Genomic DNA, 19,712 nt, shown 5'->3' with positions numbered 1-19,712 from the left:
GTTGTGAGGTAAATAGTGCCAAGCCTCCTCATGTAGGGCATGCAGGTATCAAATGGGAGTGTTGGGGAAAATTATCATTTCGAAGGGATTGTGTCCTCCGACGTATTCCTCATCTTAGATATCTCCTTCCAGCTCTGCTGGCCTCAGACATTTTTTTCTCTCTCTAGAGGGCGCTGCGCGTCGACATCCTCCGAGTCGATGTCCCTCGACAGCCGCCATATCGACGCCAACGTCATCCTGCCTATAAAGGCCGCGTGCAGCGTCCGTTGCTCAGTTCCGTTTTTCTGCGCTTACTCAGTGCCTCGGAATACCGTTGCTCAGTTCTTGTCAGATTAATACCTAGTTACCTCGAGTTATTCGATCCGTACTCGATGGCTTCCTCGTCGGAACCGACAACTCCTCGATCCGGCTTCAAAAAATGCCGAGATTGTGGGAAAAAGATGTCGCTGACTGACCCTCACAGAGTTTGTCTGTGGTGTTTGGGAGCTGAACACCATTGTTCGGAATGCGAGGACTGTATGTCCATGACAGCTGAAGGAGCGTAGGGGGAAGCTGGAGAAAGGTAAGACTTTTAAAGCTTCTTCTTCGTCGACGAAGTCGAGACACTCGTCTCCTCGTCACCATTCGCGCTCCAGGTCTCGGAGTGGGTCCCATCACTCCTCGAGATCGAAGCACTCGAAGAGGAGACGTCGAAGATCCCCTACTCTGTCTTCCTCTTCCTCTGTTTCGCCAAAAAGAATCCCTTGCCCCACGAAACATAGTTCCCGGGCTGAATGGGAGGAATTCCGCAAAAATATGATGAGCGTCTTCGAGTTAGCGGCCTTGACCCCCTCGAAGACTGCCGAGAGCGATGCTCTGGTCGAAAGACCTTTCGACCCGAAGGTCAAAAACGCCGCGAGTCGCAGTACCCGGCGAAGGAAACCTCTCGAGCGTGTCTCGAACCCTCGAGTAGGACTATGACCTCCAAACCTTCCTCGAAGGGACCTTCGACACACGGGTCTGTCGACTCGACGCCAGCTTCGACACCGGCGTCGACGCCAAGAAAAGTCACGGTTACGACACACCCAGTGACTATCCCCAGGTCCTCGACGTCAATGGCTTCGAGAATGTCGAGTAGAATTCCAATTCTGTCGAGGTCTTCGAGGCCTCCGCCTTTCATTTCGACGCCACGTTCGAAGCCTTAGACGTCGGCATCAACGACATCGACGTTTTCGAGGCCGATAATGACAAGTTCGGCACCCTCTGCCTTGGAAATGGGATTTACTCCCTTTATGAGTTCAGAACAATTGAGAACTATGTCCTCAATCTTGGAAGAGGGTGAATTGTCTGAACAGGAAGACACATTTGAGTTGCAGGGACCTGTAACCCCAATTAGAGAGGAATTTTCCTCTGAAGAACGCAGGTTAAAGGATCTTCATGATTCCTTACATGAGGCAAGTAGATTAGACACTTCCCCTGAGGTGGAGTTTGCTAGGCCAGACCCGGGGGAGCATGCTGAAACATGCTGAAACTCCCTATAGATCCTTAATGGCCAGGTTCACAGAGTTCATGGGGTGGTCTGCACCTTCACAATCTTTCCAACAAGATGACCTCACGGATATTCTTGACAAAGGCCCACAGGAGGATCCTGTGGTGCCTTTTCATAAAGCTCTTCAGAGGAAGATCATGACAAACTGGGAAACCCCAGATGTCGTACCAGCAGTAAATAAAAAACTGTCTACAAAGTACAGGGTATCTTCTACAGACCCAGAGTTTTTGCCTAAACACCCATCCCCAGAAAGTCTGGTGGTACAGGCAGCATCCTCTACCGATGTCAAGACGGCTTATCCTACCGTCCCACAGGACAGGGACGATAAAAAATATGATGCTATGGCAAAGAAAGTCTTTTCAGCATGTAGCATGGCGTTAAAATCTGTGAATTCTACTTGCACCCTTGCTAGGTTCAGCCATACACTTTGGGAGTGTGCTTCTACAGCGTCTGACTGCATCCCGGAGGGAGAAGAAAGGGATGCGTTCCTGAATATTATACAGGACGGTAAAGACGCTATGTGCGAATCCCTCCAGACGGGCATTGATTCGGCTGACAGTATCAGCAGAGCAATGGCGGCAAGTACATCAACCAGGAGATTCGCTTGGTTGAGAAAGTCTGGTTTTGCCCCAGATGTGCAAGCCAGACTCTTGAACATGCCATTCGATGGCTCTTCTTTGTTAGGGAAAAAGGCGGATGACAGTTTAGAGAATCTGCAAACTTCAAAAGCAGCAGCTAAATCCCTAGGAGCTGCAATCCGTCAGACTCCTTTTCGTCCCACAGGAACCTCTGCGAGGGGCAAGTCCTTTCGCTTCTACTCCGCATTCGGAAGAGGTAGAGGACGACTGGTTCAAAGGGGACAAAGAAGAACTACCCGAGGTGGACGGGGTAGATATTCAAAAGCCGCAGCAACAGCAGGTGCCTCTTTACCATCGGCATCTGCATCGGCCGCCCCAAAACCACTCTGAGGACTTCCCTCACAGGACACCTGTAGGAGGCAGGTTCACTCAACATCTGGCGGTATGGCAGGCTATCACGTCAGATGCTTGGGCATTGGAAACAGTTGCCCAAGGTGACTGCCTGCCTTTCCTACGTATACCTCAGAGTCATCCACCGGGGATCAGCTCTCAGAAAGCTCCAGATCCGCTCCTCTTGCAGGAAATTTTGGACCTGCTAGAGAAAGGTGCCATAGAACCGGTACCTGTAGCGGAGAGGAACAAGGGCTGGTACTCCCCTTACTTTCTCATTCCAAAGAAAGACGGAGGACTGAGACCCATCTTGGACTTGCGAGAGTTGAACAAATTCCTCAGAAAAGACAAATTCAAGATGGTCACTCTTTCTCAGATCCTCCAGGCCCTTCAGTTCCAGGACTGGTTGGTATCTCTGGACCTTCAGGACGCTTATTTCCATGTGCCTATCCATCTCAAACACAGGAAATACCTGAGGTTCGCAATTGGCAACTCTCACTATCAATTTCGAGTGCTGCCATTTGGGCTGACCTCCGCCCCGAGGGTCTTTACCAAGTTAATGTTGGTAGTGGCGGCAAGTCTAAGGAGGGAAGGGATTCACGTCTACCCCTACATGGACGATTGGTTGATCAGGGCTGTTTCTTCGGAACAAGCTCAGATCCAGCTAAATCACGTGTGCCACTTCCTTCACAGACTGGGCTTCTCCCTCAATTTAAAGAAGTCACAAATTATACCATCGCAGAGACTCCAGTTCATAGGAGCGATCCTGGACACTTCCCTGGGAAAAGCCTCGCCACCAGAGGTGAGGGCTCAAGATATTCTACAGATGGTCACCAAGTTCCAACATGCCCAACGTCTCCCAGCCTTCGACTTTTTGAGGTTGCTAGGCCTCATGGCTTCCTGCATTTTCCTAGTGCCAGAGGCTCGCTTGAGAATGAGATCCCTCCAGTGGGCACTGAGGACTCAGTGGTCACAATTCCCAGGGAGAATGACAGATCTTCTTCAAGTTCCCGACAGAGTAGCTTGAGACCTTCAGTGGTGGGCCTGTCAGGAGAACAGTTTTGGCAACCCTGGCCGGAGATAACAGTAGTCACGGATGCCTCACTCTCGGGTTGGGGAGCCCACGCCAACGACTTGACCATCAGCGGTCGTTGGTCTCTATCGGAGTCCAGACTACATATCAACCTGTTAGAGCTGAGAGCCATCAGACTTGCGCTGAAGGCGTTCCTGCCAGCTGTACAAGGGAAGAACGTCCTGATAATGACGGACAACACGGTGGCCATGCATTACCTCAACAAAAGAGGAGGCGTAGGATCACTACCCCTGTGCAGAGAGGCGATGCAGCTCTGGTTTTGGGCAATCCAAGAAGGAATCTCTCTATCGGCAATTCACCTAGCTGGAGAGAAGAACTTGACAGCGGACGCTCTGAGCAGGCAGGGCACCGTCTCCCACAAGTGGGAACTAGCTCAGGAAGTCCTTCAAGAGATCTTCGCCCTTTGGGGAACCCCTCGGGTAGATCTGTTCGCCACCAGCCTAAACAGGAAATGCGACCTGTTCTGCTTAAGGGAATTTCCCCCGAGAGGAGCTCTGGGAGACGCGTTCATAGTGGACTGGGAGTTTCCGCTTCTGTACGCGTTCCCACCGGTCCCTGTCATTCCTCAAATGATCAGGAGGTTGAGAAGATTCCGGAGAACCATGATCCTAATTGCCCCGGATTGGGCCAGGAGAACGTGGTACCCAGACCTTCTAGACTTGTCCATCTGCCCTCCAATTCGACTTCCACTCAGAGAGAACCTACTCTCACAGAAGGGAGGTCAGGTTCTCCATCCAGACATCAAAACCCTCAACCTTCACGCTTGGCTTCTGAAAGGCTGAGGTACAAGGATTGGGACCTCCCTGATGATGTTATGGAGGTGTTGCTTTCGGCAAGGAGGCCAGCAACAAAGTCTTTATACCGCTGCCGTTGGAACAGATTTTGCAGCTGGTGTAGAGAACAGAATATCAACCCTTTTTCATGTGGTACACCAATGGTTTTGTCCTTCATACTATATTTGGCAAATTCGGGCCTTCAAGTTGGCACCATTAAGGGCTATCTCGCAGCGCTATCCATCTTTAAGCGTACTGCGGAAGAACCATCCTATTTCAAATTACCCTTGGTAATACAGTTTCTAAAGGGGTTAACCAATGTTTATCCCCCAAGACCATTCTAAGTTCCCCTATGGGATTTAAACTTAGTACTAACTTTGCTGATGGGCACACCTTTCGAACCTCTCCATTCTTGTTCGTTAAGATTCCTTACCCTTAAAACTGTTTTATTAATAGCACTTACATCTGCTAGAAGGGTGAGCGAATTACAAGCTCTTTCTTGTAAACCCCCTCACACAATATTTCACAAAGACAAAGTTGTCCTGCAAGTGAAGCCTAATTTCCTCCCAAAGGTGGTTTCTGAATTCCATATCACTCAGAAGATTACCCTACCATCTTTCTATCCTCCTCCTCACCCGCGGAAAGAGGAAGAGAGGTTACACAGGCTAGACCCTAGGAGGGCTTTAGGTTTTTACATCAGTATACTAGCCAGGATAAGACAGGCAGACCAGCTGTTTGTAGGTTACGCAGGTCACAAGCTGGGGTTACCAATAACTAAGCAGACCATTTCCAGATGGATCATTCTAGCCATTCTGGAATGTTATAAACTGGCAGGGAAAGAGCCCCCTCAAAACCTTAGGGCTCATTCGACCAGCGGTATTGCAGCTTCTTCGGCCCTCAAAAGAGGCGTGCCGGTTAAAGACATCTTTGCGGCCGCTACATGGTCGTCTGTCCATACCTTTACACGTTTTTACAATTTGGATTCCTCCTCCAGTCAAGAGACTAGGTTTGGAAGGGCTGTACTGCATTCTATTCATCAATAGAAGACAGCGTGAAGTCAGTACTCCCTCCTCCAATAATAGAATACTGCTATGGGAGCCTATCTAAGATGAGGAATACGTCGGAGGACACAATCCCTTCAAAGAACAAGTTACTTCTTACCTTGTAACGTTCTTTCGACGGGATGTTCCTCCGACGTATTCCTCATCGACCCTCCCATCCATCCCCACAGTTCTACTTCCCTTGTTGTTGCAGCTTACGCTCCGTCAGGGTGATTAGTTTAGTCCAGAAAGTATTATTGTGGGCTACAAAACGTAACTGAGCAACGGACGCTGCGCGCGGCCTTTATAGGCAGGATGACGTCGACGTCGATACGGCGGCTGTCGAGGGACATCGACTCGGAGGACGTCGACGCGTAGCGCCCTCTAGAGAGAGAAAAAATTTTCCGAGGCCAGCAGAGCTGGAAGGAGATATCTAAGATGAGGAATACGTCGGAGGAACATCCCGTCAAAAGAACGTTACAAGGTAAGAAGTAACTTGTTCTTCTGTGCCAATTCCCCTTAACCTTGGAGACCCCCCAGCTCTTTTGCTGGACTCAGTGCTTTTTAATTTTTAGTCCTTGGTGAGTGGGACCTTTTTCTCAATCATGTGTTTTCCTAACTATGATTTTCTATGTTCCTTAGTATTTTATGGAGTCTGGTAAACTCCATAGGCATCTGCTTTTGCATTGTGACACACAGCCATATGTCGAGTGTTGGGGGGTTACCTAGCAATTCCTTTTAACCCATTCCTCATGTAACATTTTTGTTACACTAACTTACTTGAACGGCAGATGGCAGTGATTTCTTTTTGACTACCTAATGACATGTATCTGCAGGCTGATAACTCAGCTGCAGTGCTGCACCCAAGGGTAATCATTTTCTCAAAATGGCCCCTGTCTTCTTTCGCCATTTCTTGTTCATTTCTTCTGGGCTTTTACTCTGTTTGCATCAGGTTTGAGTCCTTTGTATGTCTTGCCTTCAAGTCTGCTTGCAGCTTGCTTCGGAACATTTTTTCATATGGTTGAGTGTTGTGCAGCATCGAATCTTGTTCCTCGCCAGTCTTCGTAGCGTCCTTCGGGACGTTGACGCTGATATATATTGGCACTCGCGCTGACCGTTACCTCAGTTCTTAGTTTAAGTAGCATGATGTGTTCCAGGAGGATATATTCTTGACGTTGCGAGAAAGGAAGGTGTAAGACAGGGACATTTTAGGCAAGAGGGGATGGATGGGAGGGCGATGAGAAATACTTTGGAGTAACATCCAGTCGAAAGAATGTTACCAGGGGTAAGTAACTTGTTCTTAGAATGGAATGTCTCCTCCCACATATTCCTCATCTTTGATAGACTCCCAAAGCAATTTAAGTTCTGCAGAGGGTGCTAAGAATTTTATTTGTTTATATTGTGGAGGACAGCTTTGCCAAATTTGGATTACTCTCCTGAAAAAGAATCAACCCAGTAGAAGTTACTAGATGTATGCAGGGACTCCATGTTGCCGCTCTGCAAATGTACCTCACTGGTACACTTCTTTCAAGAGCCGATGAAGCATACACTCCTCTAGTGTAATGCGCTCTTAGACCTTCAGGTGAATCCTTGCCAGCTAATGAGTAACACTCAGTTATGCACATAACAATCCATGTAGAGATGGTTTGTTTTGTGACAGCTAATCCTAACCTATGACTAGCATAACCAATAAAAAGCTTATCATCTTGGCGAATATTTACAGTCCTTGTGATATAGAAACTTAGAACCCTCTTTGGATCTAAACGATGTACTCTATCTTCCTCCTTAGATGGATGAGGAGGAGGAGGATAAAAAGAATACAATACATTGTGCTAAATGAAATTCTGACACAACCTTAGGCAAGAAAGATGACTCAACCCTTAAAACTACCTTATCCTTGGAGAAGGTTGTGAAAGGTTGTTTGGAAGATAGAGCCTGTAACTCGCGAACCCTACAGGCAGATGGGATAACCACTAAAAAGGGCGTTTTTATGGTGAGCATACTTGGAGGGCACGAATATAAAGGCTCAAAGGGAGCACCCATAAGACCTCTTAGTACAAGGTTTAGATCCCATGATGGCATGATGAAGGGAGTAGGCAGAAACAAATTTAAGCCTTTCAGAAATGGTGTCACAATCAGTACTTTGAAATATGATCTGTCCTCCGGAGACCATTTTGAAAATTGAAAGGGCCGCTAAATAGCCTTTCACTGTGGCTACTTGCAACCCAGAATGGGTAAAGTGAAGTAGGAAAGATTAAACTTGGGGAAGTATACATGAGAAAGGATCTAGTTTCTTTTCCCTGCACCAGCTGTGAAATCTATTCCGACTGTAGCGGTACAGGGATTCAGTTGCTGGTCTTCTCGCCGAAAGCAACACTTCCATTACGTCTTCCGGAAGGTTCCAATCCTTATATCTCACCCTTTCAGATACCAGGTGTGAAGGTTGAGAGTCCTGATTTCTGGGTGAAGAATGTGACCTCCCTCTTGTGAGAGTAGGTCCTCTTTGGGGAAGACTAATTGGAGGGTATATGGCCATTTCCAGAAGGTCGGGCTAGCATGCAATCTGGAGCAATGAGGATCATGGATTTCCCGAACTGCCTCAATCTCTGTATTACGTGAGGAATGACAGGGACTGGTGGAAACGCGCAGGGCCGGTCTTTGCGTCAGGCAGCCTAGGCGGCTGCCTGACGTCAGCATGGCTCTAGGGGGCGCTGCACCAGCAGTCCACAGTGCTAGAATACACGTGTAACACGTTTGTTTCCTAACATTATAAAAATGAATGTGCTTGTTCATTTTTATAATGTTAGGAAACAAACGTGTTACACATGTATTCTACCACTGGCACTGCTGCAGGCTGTGGTCTCGGCCAGGGCAGTTTCTAGTCCATTTGGTGCCCAGGGCGAAACACTAGGAATGTACCCCCCAGGCCTCATACCATGCGCCACTCCCACCGCACCCCGTGCACCGCTCCCACCGCACCCTGCGCACCATTCCCAAACTACACCGTTAAGGAACTCCTACCCAAAGCCATACAGTCCGTCACACAAGGAATGCATTGCCATTTGCAACGGTGGGCCACTTTTTCACTGGTGCCCAAGACAAGTTTATGCCCCAGTCCCACTTAGGCTGCAGATAATGAGGACTGGGCACACCAACCAAGAGACCATGAATATGGCACAGGATGCAGTATATACAATCAACAAAGAACACAAGATGCTGAAGGGGGTTTGGAGGCAAACTAAGCCAAAAGGGCAATGACAAGGAGACACCTGAACCCAATAAACAATCACTTTAACATTCTTTGAATGAGAATCAAGGGTTATGCTTTGATACAGTAAAGTCTTGACTGTTGTAAGGATACATGGACCAGGATCATTTATTTATTCATGCAATGTTTGTCGGGTACCTGCATATTTATTTATGCAATGTGTGTCGGATACAGGTATCCCACAAACATTGCATGAATAAATAAATTATCCATTCTCTATGTACCCGACAAACATTGCATAAATAAATAAATAAACCGGTCCGTAGCTTAAAGAATATTTACTCAGCAACACTGGTCAAAACTATTATCTGCATAGTGAAGTAACTCATCACCAGTGCCATGGAAGTGGTTTAAAGTGTAATTGATATATAGTTTGGAAAAGAAGCGGCATGAAAGAAATAGCGCTGCTTTAAACTATTATTTTGGCTATTTTCTGGGCTTGCAGGGACGCACCATGGGCCCAAACGTGTCTCCGTTTGTACCGTGTCGGGGTCCACGGTGCGTCCCTGCAAGGCACGCCCACTCCCCACAGCCCACTGTACCTCCCGTCCCATCTCAATGCCAGCACAAAACCGTTTAGTGACTATTGGGCCACCATTAGCAGTTTCCTGCCGGCATTGTTTGTTTTGTTTTATTACTTATATTGCGCACCAGACCCAAGGGTAACCGGGCGCATTTTATACAACAGCTCAAAACTTTGTTACAAGATCACATGGCAAAAATAGCAAAAATAGATCAACAAGAATAATATACAACAAAATATACAGGAATATACAGCATGTGGAGTGTAAAAGCATGTGTTTACGGTCCTAGGCTTGAATATGTTCAGGCAGTAGATGATCTAAAGCGTATCTGCATTTTTGATCCATGTTATAAGGTTGTGTCGGAAGGTGGGGTAGGGTTGGTCAGTCTTCAAGGTGGATGGTAGGGCATTCCAGAGTTGAGCTGCTTTCACCTGAAAGCTGCAGCCGCCGACTTTAGCCAGTTTGACTCTAGGTATGGATAGGTTATTGGAGTTAGCAGATCTAGTAAGTCGTGTTGGTTTTAGTTTGGTGAATCTGGCAGAGAGGTACTGCGGTGCGGCGTTGTTAAGGCATTTGTGGACCAAAGAGGCAACTTTTAGTTGGATTTTCTCCTGAGTAGAGAGCCAGTTGTTAGCTCGTCTGAGTGCGGAGATGTGGGCTCTCCTGGGAATGCAAAGTGCTGCTCTAAGCGCGTTGTTTTGCAGAATTTGAATTCTTTTGATGACTTCCTTGTTAGCCCCAATATAGAGCGAGTTGCAGAAGTCCAGTTTTGATAACGGGAGCGCTCTAGCGAGTGTGATGCAGCTATCGTTTGATAGGAATGGTTTGCCTGCTCTTATCAATTTGCAGGTATAGGCGGTTGCTGAAGCCATCGCATTGACCTGCTTGTTGAAAGAAAGGGTGGAGTCTAGGTAGAAACCCAGAGTTTTAACCGCGTGGGCGGTTGTGATTTGGTTGTTGTCGATATTGAAGGAGTAGTAGTTGGGGCCCAGTTTTTTGAGGGTGGGTGGTGTGCCCAGGATGATGATTTCAGTTTTGTCATCATTCAGGCATAGACCGTGTGTGGCCATCCATGCCTGGATGATGAGATACACTCTGTTCACCAAGGCCAAATCCTTGTCGTAATCACCGGTAAGTGGTAGGAGAATCTGGGTATCATCTGCATAATTAGTGTAGGTGATACCAAGAAGGTCCAGATTATCGAAAAGGGGCTTAGTGAAGATGTTATAGAGTGTAGGCGAAACACAGGATCCTTGGGGCACACCGCATGTAATGGGGATGGAGTCTGCTGCCGCAGTGGTGGAGAAGACTCTCATTGTCCTGTTATTGAGGAAGGATTGGATCCATTTTGTGGCTTCTTCTGAGAAGTGCGCGGCTGTATCCAGGTGCCTGCAGAGGACCTTGTGGTCAACAAGGTCAAATGCGGCAGATAAATCCAGGAGGAGGAGTAAGGCTGGTTTGCCTTGATCCCTTAGCTCGTCAATTTGCGCCTTTAGGTCTAAGAGGGCAGTTTCGGTTCCATGCTGGGGACGGAAGCCAGACTGCCGTACTCCTAGTAAATTGTTGTTTTCAAGGTGTTTCTGTATTTGTGAGTAAGCCACTTTGTCATGATTCTTAGGAGGACTGGCACAGTGGTGATTGGGCGGTAGTTTGTGTGTATGGCAGGGTCTAGTGTCTGTTTTTTTAGCAAAGGGAGTACCCAAGATTCTTTTAGGTTGCTTGGTATGGACCCTGTAGCGAATGAGGCGTTAATGAGTTTTGAGATAAATGGAGTCAGGTCTCTAGCTGCGTCCTTTTTCAGTTGAGGAGGACATTGATCCCCCTGGCAATTAGATGGTTTGAGTGACAGTATGATTTTTTCAGTCTCAATAGTAGATACTTTTGAGAATTTGAAGCGAGGGTAGTTGGTGCTATTTTTAGGAGGGGTGATATCTGTTTTGGGTTTAGTGTCGAGACTGAGCGAGGATTTTTTCGTGGCAATTTTAGATTGGAGAGATGTTACTTTATTAGCTAGGGCTTGCTGAATGTTGGTGCACCATGTTTTATCTTTGACACAGTTGTCAGGCACTGGGATAGGGGATTCTATTTCCTTTAGGATAATGAAGAGTTCTTTCATGCTAGAGTTGGCTTGGGCTATTCTATTGTTGTAGGTTTCCCGTTTGGCTGCTATTATTTCCTTTTTGTAGAGGGTAGATATATCACTCAGGGTGCTTTTATTTTCTTCCGATGGTTGTAATTTCCATGCGACCTCGCATTGTCTTTTTATGGTACGAAGAGTTTTTAGATAGGGGGTGTACCAGGAGTTGAGGTGGGCTTTAGGTTTGCTGCGTCTCACTTTGGGTGGTGCAATTATGTCCAAGGCAGAGGACATGAATTTGTTGTACTTGTACACTAGTGTTTCAGGGTCCAGGTTGTCTGGTAGTGAATTAAGTGTGGGGAGGATGAGCAGGAGTAGGTTGTCTGGGGTGATGTTTTTCTTATTTCTGGTTGGGATGGCTCGGAGTCTAGCATTTCTAGATATGGTATTGCATGGTTTAGATTCAAAGGTTCTAAGTTGTTGAGGTTCTTCAGTTAGGTCATTCCGACTTAATAATGGTTGAGGTATAGTCTGTGTCATGGCCGGGGAGTGAGCTGAGCGTTGGGGGGGTAGTGTATTCAATGGTGGGAGTGAGTCTGGGTATGTGGACTAGGATTGTTGTTAAAGTGAGAAGGGCTAATGTGGCTTGTAAGGTTTGCATCTTGTGACGTCACCGTGGAGGGTGGCAGAATGAACTAGAGTAGGCTGTGTAGTCCGGCCTGATCAGGGTTAGGGTCTGTGCGGATGAGGCAGTTAACTCAGGTACAGTAGATGGCGACTAAGTTTGGGATGGTGGCAAATGACTAGAGTACAATCGGCAGTACAGTTGACAAGTACCTCTTTCAATAGGCAGGCTAAATGTAGCTAACTTAGGCGGTACATGTACAGGTAGTGGCAGACAAGGCAGGTAAAGATAAGCTAACTATGGCAGTGTATCACCTAAACGCAAGAGTCTACTTTGGGATACATGAAGTAACTGGTTTCACCTATTGACGACCGTAAGGCATAGCACAGGTCAGCAGGCACAGCACAGAAGGGTACCACCTAAGTTCAAAATAGCACAATTTGGCAAATATGCAGTGGGGTAGCACCTAAGTTCAAAATAGCACAATTTGGCAAAAATGCAGTGGGGTAGCACCTAAGTTCAAAATAGCACAATTGAGCAAATATGCAGTAGGGTAGCACCTAAGTTCAAAATAGCACAATTTGGCAAATATGCAGTGGGATAGCACATAAAGTAGCACAATTGGGCAAATATGCAGTGGGATAGCACCTAAGTTCAAAATAGCACAATTGGGCAAATATGCAGTGGGGTAGCACCTAAGTTCAAAATAGCACAATTTGGCAAATATGCAGTGGGATAGCACATAAAGTAGCACAATTGGGCAAAAATGCAGTGGGGTAGCACCTAAGCTCAGGATATGTCAATTAGGCTGGGACACAGGGCGCCGCGCCGAAGATAGCTAAACATATTGGAATGCATTGGCTAAGGGGGCAATTTAATAAATTGAGAGTGATTGAAATGGGTGCAGCAGAAGGCACCTAGTTTTAGTGAGCTAAATCTGGGATGCTGGCAGTAGTGAGCGCATTCAGGCAGAATCAAACAGGCTTGTATTTTGGGCATTCAGGCTGAATCTGGTGTGCAGGTCACTAATATTCATTAAACCGGGCATTTGCAGCGAATTGAAAAGCATTTTGGTCTGTTAGTATTTAAGTGGCAGTTTTAACATAACAGTCCAGTGGTGCACACGGATATTGCACTTTTAGATACTATTTCCTGGGGTGTCGCAGACATACATGGTGCTGGAGGCAATGGGGTAGCTGGGAGTAGTGCAGTAGTGTTGGTCAAAAGTTACCTGGAATGAGACGGGCATGGGGTATGGCAGACGGCAGACTCAGGCATAAACAGGCACAGAAACAGGTGAAGTCCTTGTCTCCGGTGGTCCTTGGAGGGAGTGGGCCGGCTTCGCCTGCCGGTAGCCAATGGGTGAGGAGATAGGCCGAGTAGCCAATCGGGAGGCTGCTGGTAGCCTAGATAGGCATATGGGGCTGCAGGCAGGAAAGGGAGGCCATGTTGGAATGGCTGAGTGCCTCGTGGAAACGAATGGTGGCAAGGGCTCTCAAAAGGCTTTTTTAAATGCAGCCTGAATGGAAATGCACATCACTAGCTGGAATCAGTAACTGCACACACACAGCAAAATGCGGGATGAAAAGCGCATTTAAATATAGATTTAGCGCGGGTGCTTCGGCGTTTACCGTTTTTCGGTAATGATGAGGCTGGGTTAGTGGATGGCTCTGAGGGTCCTCTGCTCCTGCAGGGACATGGCCAGGAGCTCCTGCTCCTCAGGTAGGTGGTGGGGTGATGGAAGGGGCTGGTTTTAGCTGCAGGGGGACCTAAAGTGTTTTTGTTGGTGTACTTATGCCCTCTGCCCCAAGTGGTGCGAAAGTAGTCAGAGGGAGCCTCTGACTTCTGTAATGTCACGTAGTACTTTCGTACTTTCGTACTACGTGACATTACAGTCGGAAGGGGCAGCACCAGCACCTGACCTGCCGCCCCACAAACTCCATCCCCTCCAGAGGCTCCAGGGACCGGGGCAATTGTGCCCCCCGGGGCTATTGCGCCCCGGGCAGTTGCCCGCCTCGTCCGGGCCAAGAAACGGCCTGGCCTGGGACCTCAGGCAGGGCAGGGCAATGGGCAAATAAATTAGCAACATTTGTTGCTTTATTACCTTCCCCCGGCTCTGGGTGGCGCCGACGCTGCTGGCGCCAGCCAGGCCCATGGGCGCATGTGCAGTGTGCCCTCCTCCAGGCTATGGGCGCGCACTGACACTGAAGTGTGGATTGATTGGGGCTGGCTGGTGTTGTTGGCCCCGGCCATTACAGAAAAGAGGAGCGAGTGGGTCACTAAATCCTGAAGTTGTTCCCATCACCAGCGCACACTGCCAAGCAGCAGCAGAATCAGCAAATACAAACAGTTGCTGTATCCTACCCTCGCTGATTGGCCTTGTTTCAGGAAACCCGGCAGTAACTATAGCCTGCCGAGGCAAGCACACTTTCCTCCTGCTCCCGTCCTCGCAGGTGAGGCCTATTGCTGCATAGGCGTTTTTATTTATTTTAAAATGGTATTGCGGAGATGACTGGGCCATCCAAGAACAGCCTCTGGAGGCCACAAAGCTAGACACTTTTGTCAAGGCTCAATTAGTCATGAAAAAGGAAGTGAGCACTAGTGGTGGACTCTCCTCAGGAGATCAAAAGGCCGGTTCTCGGAAGACCTGGGCAGAGTGTCATCGTCAGCAGATCTTAGACAGTTGCACGTTCCAGCGGGGTTGGATTGGTTGGTCCATTGGCTGGGCCAAAATCACTTCGAGGGTGAGGCCCTGGGGGCCGGTACCACGCTTGGGCCGGTTTGGGGGTTACTACGCCCCCTTGTTCCCGCTCCCGAGCATATTCTTCATCGTTCCCTCTTTACTGGGCATGCACTGCTGACTTCATTTTAGTGCAAGAGTTTCATACATTTCACTGTTCGCTCAGACTTGTCTTATACTCTTCTTTGTCGTTATGCTTCTTTTGTTTGGAATAGCAATCACGCTATTCTAACGAGATAAACAAACACCTACACGAACGTGCCTTGTGAATGATGGTGTGAAGAATGGATGCAGGCGCTGGACCAAAAGCTGAGCGAAGTCTGCACAGCAGCCGGCTTGGGAAAGAGACTCAGCAACTACAATCGAAACTGTTTCCGTGGACGGTTGGCCCGTCTTCCGTATAATGAAAATACCCAGACTTGCAGGATACATGATTCACTTTCTTTGTTCCATTGGGGGTGACATGCTGTAGCATCAATTTATGGCCTTTAAAATACCCTGCACGGTGCAGCTTCCATTCTCCTTTAACACAAACGCTGGGAAATGGCCATGACTAGCTAACGCCACATTAATCAAAGCCAGGTTTCTAAAGAATGGTTCAAGTGTTGGGGAATCACCTACTCACACTCTGTCGTGTGACCAACCAGTGCGCAATAGATGTTTGAGCGTGGGGCTCTTGATGCCACCCATTTCGGCATTTGATACACCAGCAGCTAAACACACCCTGGGGAGGCAGCTCCTTCTGCATAGTCCATTTCTCTCCCAAGCTCGGGACAATGTTCTTTACCATAATGGAGAATGTGAAAAATTGCAGGGGTGAGGGTGGAGGGCAAAGCACACTACGCTTGGGGTACACTGGAAATGCTTCCCCTGATACCCGCAGTACTCCAAGTCCCTTGAAATGAAATTAGTCTATACACTGCACAATGTGCAAGGGCGGCTGTTATTCAAGCAGCACGCGACTAGCAATTTGCAAAAAGTAAACTTAACGAGTCCCAAGAAAAGGTCATCTTCCACCCTTTAAGAATTTGATTGTTTTTGTTTTTATGTTGGGATGGTAGACATCGTTTTTCTTTGCGATCTTACCGTTTCATGGTGCTGTCGGGAGCTAAAATGAGTGATCACGAAGGAAACATTTAAGAATTTTGAGAGTTCACAAGCATGAGCGAAACAAACCCCAATACTTGAACTGCCATTTCTCTGCCGCGGTAATGTACTGCAGTGTGTTTCAATGTAAAGCCCACATTGTAATGTCATAATTTTAGAACGCCACATCTCCAACATTAACATTGGGAGTTATGTTAAATTGTACATGCATGTTAACTCTCTGCATATGTTTAAAGTAGACTTCACCACTCACATGGAGTAGTGATATTGTTTACGTGTGTCCCTCCTAAATATATTTAACTTCCCGTGAAATATTTGATGCAATACATATTGCATAAATGCATGTATTTTAATGCTGAGATAGACGGGCTTGTACAGCTATCGGTGGGTATGTTGCTGGTGCTTGTTCTTGGAGGTTTGAGTAACACTGTTCAAGACCAGTTCATCACCTTTTAAGAGTGGCTAAATGTTTGAGGTCATACGAATGACATTAGTGTAGATCTGAAGTTGTAGATTCTCTGACCTGAGTCACAGCAGCAAACTGGTAATTGTTACTACAAATGAAGAGCAAAAGCAAACTAACATAACCAGGCCTGTTCGGGTTTGACCCTCTTATGGCTGTTTTCTGAGGTTCATGAAATTCAGCAGATGCCAGCATTGACAATTTTGTTAACTCATAGTCCCCACTCCCGCTGCTCAGCCCATGACCCATGCATGAGATCACAGGTCGGGGGAGGGGGGTGCGCCAACGATGCTTCCCGCCTGAGGTGCAATCTGTTGTAAGACCGGCTCTGGAAACGCGTACAGTAGTGGAAATTCCCAGTCCACTCAGCGCGTCCCCTATAGCTCTTCTTTGGGGGAATTCCCTGTAGCAGAACAGCTTGCCCTTTTCCGGTTGACAATGGTGGCGAACAGATCCACTTGAGGGGTTCCCCAAAAGGGCGAAGATCTCTTGAAGGACTTCCTGAGCTAGTTCCCACTCATGGGAGATTGTGCTCTGCCAGCTCAGAGCGTCCGCCGTCGTGTTCTTTTTTTCCGGCTAGATGAACTGCCAGAAGAGTTATTCTTTCTCTTAGTGCCCAGAACCAGAGCTGCATTGCCTCTCTGCACGGGGGTAATGATCCTACACCCCCTCTCTTGTTGAGGTAATGCATGGCCACTGTGTTGTCCATCATTATCAGGACACTTTTCCCATGTATCGAGGGCAGGAAGGCCATCTGCGCTAGTCTAATTGCCCTCAGCCCCAAAAGATTGACATGGAGACTGGTCTTCGACTGAGACCAGTGTCTGCTTATGGAAAGATCTCATATGTGTGCTCCCCATCCTGAGAGGGAGGCGTCCGTCACAACTGTGTCCGGCCATGGTTGCCAAAAATGTTATCCTCATCACATTTTCGTGGCTGGCCCACCACAGGAGATCCTGGGCAACCTTTGTTGGGACCTGGAGAAGGTCCGTCATTCTGCCAGAGAATTGAGACAACTAGGATCCGAGAGTCCACTGAAGGGATCTCATTCTCAGACAGGCTTCTGGCACCAGAAAAAAGCAGGATGCCACGAGGCCGAGCAACCTTAGGAAGTTGTAGGCTGGAAGACGTTGGCCACTCTGACATTTATGGATCATATGCAAAAGATGTTGAGCCCTTAACTCAGGTGGCAAATCTTTTCCCGAGTCTGAATCCAGGACTAAATTGAAGCTTCTGAGACGGTGGCAAATGGGACCTCTTGAAGTTCAGGCAGAAGCCCGGCTCGTGGAGGAGTCTGCAGGTGCTCCCGAGATACCCCTGACAGAGTAACAGCTCTGATCAACCAGTCATCCAGGTAGGGATAGAGGTGAATTCCCCCCCCCCTTAGATTTGGTGCCACCACTGCCATAAGCTTGGTGAAAACCCTTGGTGCGCAGGTGAGCCCAAATGGCAGAGCTCGAAACTGATAATGAGAACCGCCAACTGTGGGTACTTTTTGTGCTTCTGATGTATCGGCACATGAAAGTAAGCATTCTGAAGGTCCAATGGCAACAAGCAATGCTGGAGTCGAAGGGCCTGAAGGATTTGCAAAAGAGTTACCATCTTGAACTTGTCAATCCTGAGGAACTTGTTCAAGCATCTCAAGTCCAAGATGAGTCGTACTCCTGCGTCCTTCTTTGGGATTAGAAAGTAAGGCGAGTAGCAACTTTGGTTCCTCTCGGCTACAGGTACCAATTCTATCGCACCTTTCTCCAAAAGGTGAAAATCTCCTTTTGGGGGAGCGGATCTGGAACCAAGGTTGATCTTGGGGGGCAGTCGGGAGGTTGTCTCAGGAATGGTAGGCAGTATCCGTCTGCTACTGTTTATATCACCCATTCATCCAGAGTTATGCTTCACCAACTCTGGACATGCTAAGACAGTCTGCCCCCTACCACAATACTGTGGTTGAAGGAGTCATTTTGCTGCGCCACCTGCAGCTGAGGGTAACTCTACAGGTGCTGAACGGGGAGTCTTTCTTCCTCTACCTCTTCCACGACAGGGTCTTCTTTGACCTCTTTGTGGAAACTGACCTCTTCCTCTAGATATGGAGGAATAGAAATGAAAAGAACAACCTTTGCATCCTTGACCTGTAGATTGAGGTTATCTTCTTGCCGCCCCTAAATATTTTGCTGCAGCTCTAGAAGCTTGCAGTTTTTCTAGACTGCTATCGGCCTTCTCCCCAAAAAGAGAAGTACCGTCAAACGGCATGTATAGCAGACGTGCCTGAACATCCGCCGAAAATTCAGATTTTCTTCAAAGATGAGGTATACGTGGTAGGACACAATCCATTCTAACACTCTTAGTTTGCGTGGGTAGACATGCACCGGGTGTGTAATAAATGCCTACCGAGGGATCATAGAGAAGGTAAGTATGAGGCTTGTCAATTATTTAAGCCAAAGACACTAAAGGAGCACTGTACAGTATAGGCGATGCAACACAAAAAGAGGCTGAGTCCCCCACCGCATTGGATGACTTCAAAGTCGAGAAAAAAAGTATCGGCTTCAAAAAGTGATGCTGAGAAGCCACAAATGGAAGAGTTTGCTCACAGCTGGTCCTCAGCTCCGGAGGGCGGACCGCTAGTCTCTATGAAGGCAGCCTCGGGCGACACTAAGGCTATACATATGAAGCACAAACACCAGGTGCCGCGACCAAAGTCGAGCGTACATGTTTCGGCTATTAAGAGTAAATAGACAGAGCCACAAAACACAGCAGGCTCTAAATATGGTTTAAATACGCACAAAGAAAAGCATACAACATTACTGGGGGAGGATGACATTTTATCCAGGCATTGCTGAAAAAAGGCTTTGAGGAACACAAACATGTCCCATTATCAGAGCCATGGAGCAGAGACATAGTCAGGGTAGGCCTGAGCGAGCAGGGCCCACCCTAAATCTGTAAATGCCCACTCAGCAGCTCTGTGTGGTGGTCATTTACAGATGTTAGTGTCACTGTGGAGGGCCCAACTACATTACCTTCAGACCCCACTTGTTAGACAGTCGTGGCTATGCCTCTGCCATAGAGCAACCAGATGTTCCAAGAAACAGTGTACCATGCCACTTCTTTTATGGCATTCATTGAAGAACATCCTTTAAAAAGAAACAAGATGCACATAGAGACAGTGGGGATCATAGGAAATCAAGTTTACAAGAACGTCAGGGTGAGGATAACCTCAGTCACCAAGATGAGGACAAAGGACGAAATCACTGTGTTTGCATATGATATTGACAAGGAGTACAACATCTAAGCACAAAATGTAGATTACACACCAGTTATAGCTTCACCCACGGATTATCTATGCCAGTATGACGACCTCTTACGCAAGGCTGCTCTCAATTTCAGAATAGACACACAGTAGTTGGAGAAAGACACTGATTTCATGAAAGATATCCAACATGAAAAGAAGCCAGTAGCCCAATATATTTCTTTGTTGAAGGCTATTAAAAAGAGAATCTCCACTACTTAATCCA

The 19,712-nt window shown here is 47.6% G+C and overlaps 1 protein-coding gene across 5 annotated transcripts in view; it reads left to right on the top strand.

Annotated features, from left to right (window-relative positions):
• The window catches only part of NMT2 (N-myristoyltransferase 2), a 1,164,729-nt gene that overhangs the window by 961,660 nt on the left and 183,357 nt on the right, over nucleotides 1-19,712 (top strand). The window lies entirely within an intron of this gene.

The sequence above is a fragment of the Ambystoma mexicanum genome, chromosome 2q, assembly GCF_040938575.1.
Source record: "Ambystoma mexicanum isolate Mex_15411 chromosome 2q, UKY_AmexF1_1, whole genome shotgun sequence".
In the NCBI taxonomy this organism is placed as follows: Eukaryota; Metazoa; Chordata; class Amphibia; order Caudata; family Ambystomatidae; genus Ambystoma; species Ambystoma mexicanum.
This window is presented reverse-complemented; position numbering and strand designations above follow the sequence as displayed.